Consider the following 3,785-nt stretch of genomic DNA (forward strand, 5'->3'; position numbering starts at 1 on the left):
AAGCAGAGAAAGCATGGAGTTTCTATGACTCCTGTTTTGCTAAAGTATCTCCATTTTCTGCCTAGTTATATTTTAAGTGAAGGTTGAAAGCATCATTAAAGCAATGCATTGTCCTTGGGAGAAATCTCTGAAAGGTTTCTGTGCCAAGACACAGCATGCATCGTGGGAGAACATGTAGAGGAAGCTGACCACTAGTAAGCTATTTGTTTTCCTTGACTGTAGAGATAGGCCATTAAATCTGCCCTGTATTCGGGTACCTCTGCAGTTTGGGCTATAATTTTAGGGTTTCCGAGATGACCCAAGAACCATAGCATCCTCTTACTTTCAGATTAATTTCACCCCTTCACCCCTTTTCTTCTACAGAAAACACATGCCTGCTGCAGGGTCTGCAAAAACACCAAGCAGCTTAGTCCACCCCCCCCCCCCCCCCCCCCAACACAAACAAACACACACATTTATACAGTTTAAAAAAGAGTGCACTGCAATGACTTCATGTTGTTCCAAACTTGTTCCAAAAACTTCTCTTTTGTGGAATGCACTATATATTTTGAATATAATGTCCTTATATTGAAAGTATAATTTTGTTTTGGACCCATTGACTTTTATTGTATGGGCAAAAACTTTTTTTCAGAATATCTTTTGTGTTGAATGAAATTCATACAGGTTTGGGTGTGAGGGTCATAGTCAAGTAAATGATGATACAACGTTCATTTTTGGGTGAACTATCCCTTTAAATGTCGTCCTTGGGATAGTCTAGATGAGAACGTAATGAAAGACAGTAAGAAGCAAAACAAGAACAGCTTTTTCACGTTTAACACCAGAACAACAGGAAATTATATTATTGCATGGCTGCACATAATCATTCAAAAGGCATGCTTGTTCAAAGCATCCTAAAGTGTCAAATTTAAAATATTCAAATTATGCATTGAACTCCCTGGTGACATTTACAATCAGTTTAAAATCAGTTTTGCCTGGTTCGCTCTGACCTTTAACCTCAACCTTACATCAGCTGGCAGTTTAAACTGTTAATTGATTGCTTGATTGATTCTTTTTGATGTTCCTCGTGAATTGTGAAATGAATTAATTGATTTCATCAGGTCAAAACTAACACGAGGACATTTCACCCTGTGTGAGCTCTTCATGTGCAGTTCTTCTTATGTGTTTGTAATGTGATCCCGCAGCTGGAGGCGTGTGGCATTGCGTCAGAGACTTTTTATAAGTGGTAGGGTCTCGCTGTGTGTGTGGTGACCTGTGAAATGCCAGCGTCAGGGCGCGCATATGAAGCACAACTGGAGCTCATGCTGAGTGAGGAGAACGCACTGATGTGAGGTTTAGGCTTGTGCTATGGCCAACTGGGCTCACATCTTTTCTTGCCCACAAAATATCACACAAAGAGTAAATGTATAAACACACCAACAGACATAAGGTGGGCCCAGATAGTGTTTAAACACTTAAGTCAAAGTCTGTCTGAATGTCATTGCAATAGATAAAAAATATCATACCAAGTGACACTAACCCTAACCCTAACCCAACCAAATAATACTTTTCTTAGAACTAACTTACTTTTGACCAACTGGTTTTAAAGCGATTTTCAATGGATATATGAATACAGGTCTCCTCAAGTGTCCCAGAATAGTAACCACAGATGTTCATTTTAGATGAAATTTAAATTTAGAACTTAAATGAAATTTTGAAATGTTGGCCTTGGAAACTAAACAAAATGAAAAAAAAAAAAGTTTGTTGAAATACTAAAATAAAATAATAAAAATTAAAAAATTAAAATTGAACCAAAGATAATTAGAAATATAAAAAATAATAATACTCTTAAAGGCCCAACATAATTAAAATAAAACTGAAATAAAAAATGTTAATATTAGATGAAAATAATTTCACTTAAATAAAAATTTGAAATGTTGACATTTTTAAATTACTACTAAATTAAACTACTAAACTAATTAGTAAAATTCCTAAAAAATAATAAATTAAATAAAAATAAATTAGAGAATAACAGAATTATAAAAAATTAATAAAAATTATAAAGGCACAACAACATTACTAAAACTTGAACACTAAAAATTTTAATTGAAACAATATATACTAATAAAACACTATATAACGCTACAATAACACTGCCATAAAATGTCTATATATTTTTAATCTTCTTTTGAAACACTTATTGTTTTGAAATATAAAGTGTGCTATAATATTTTGTTTTTTTCTGATGCAATAATTTTCATTCATTTTACATGTATATTCAAATATTTTTTGAGCCCACTCTATATTTACAAGTGCAACAAAGAGTATTGCATCATTGGTAATTGCCGCATTCCCATTGTAAGGACTATAAACCTATCATAAAGTGACATAACCACAGCAGTGCAATTCCCATGCACACCCATGCTGACAGAGCACACCTGCAGTCAGCTTACTACACACTTGCTCTTTCAAAAAGGGACCTTTATTCTTTGCAGTGTCATGGCCCTTTTTATCGACTGCAGAATAAATCTATAGCATCTTAAACATCAGTAATCATGTTTTTAGTTTAGATCTGACACCTTATGCTTTATCCACACTCTCTGAGGAAGACCAGTTACAAAAGTAAAAAAAAATCACATTGACCATATTGAACAACTAATTAGAATATTGAGTCACAATGATTACGGTCCTGCCCTTTCCCCCCGAAAATATGTGTACAGGTTGACATTATAAATATTGTCTTAACATTAAAATAATTGGTTTATTTGGATGCAAGAGGGGAATAACCACAGTGAAGGATTGCCTCTAGAATTAATGAGCTGGAAAATAGGACCTCACCCAAAAAACCTTCCTTGATCTAGTGGAAAATATGTCCTTGCTGTCTTTGACGTTTCCGGTAAGGTAAGGCCAAAACTGTAGGTGGTAGAATGAGATGCAAGAGGGCAGTAACGCTGGGCAGACAGACTATGCTCCTGAGGGGATGAAAAGACTCATGAAAGTGCATGCATACAGGCCGATGTTTATTTATCTGGACACATTTATGTTTGAATATGTAGAACACGACTATATATACCATGTTTATATGTCAGTCCAGACTACGTTTAGAATTAAACCACTGAGTCTGCAGTTTATCAAAGCCTCACAGTCATAAGCTATAAAGCAATCAGTTTCATTGATCCAATGCAGTATTTTTTTTTTCTTGAAAAAACGTGTACTTTCTAGAAAAGGTAGTTTATAAGCAGGTAAGTCAAAGTAGGTCAGTTTTACTGGATCAAACATAGTAATTATTGTTTCTGACTCTCATCAGTGTCACATTGCTTCTGAGACACCCATTGGGAGCAGTGATGCAGGAGACATTGGTCTGCTGAAATCACTGAACAGCAGGGTGCATCTAAGACAAGGCATGAAATCCTCTGATTGTGTACTTTTTTGTGTATTTTGAGTCCTTTTCATGTACCCAAGCACTAAAATTCAGCGTACAAACAATAGACAACCATTTTATGCCATTTTATTTATACTTGGCTTGTAAGTTCTCATTGGCTGCAGGCTGTTGTGTTGTCTTGTGTGAACACGCGGATGATGAATTTTCATTGGCCGAACGTTCTTGTCATGTTTTGTGTGAGCACTGGGCTTTTTGTTGTTTTTATGTGCCATGTGCTCTCGTGTCTATTGTGTAACCTCGTCCATCTGGTTAACTCATTGTTGCGTCAGTTGTTCCACCTGTCTTCCCTCGTTACCCTCCTTGTTTGCTTCCCTATTTATTCTCTAGTGTTTTCTGCATTGTGCCAGTTCTTCATCTATATGTTCCC

The sequence above is a fragment of the Carassius carassius genome, chromosome 38 (genome assembly GCF_963082965.1).
Source record: "Carassius carassius chromosome 38, fCarCar2.1, whole genome shotgun sequence".
NCBI classification, from domain to species: Eukaryota; Metazoa; Chordata; class Actinopteri; order Cypriniformes; family Cyprinidae; genus Carassius; species Carassius carassius.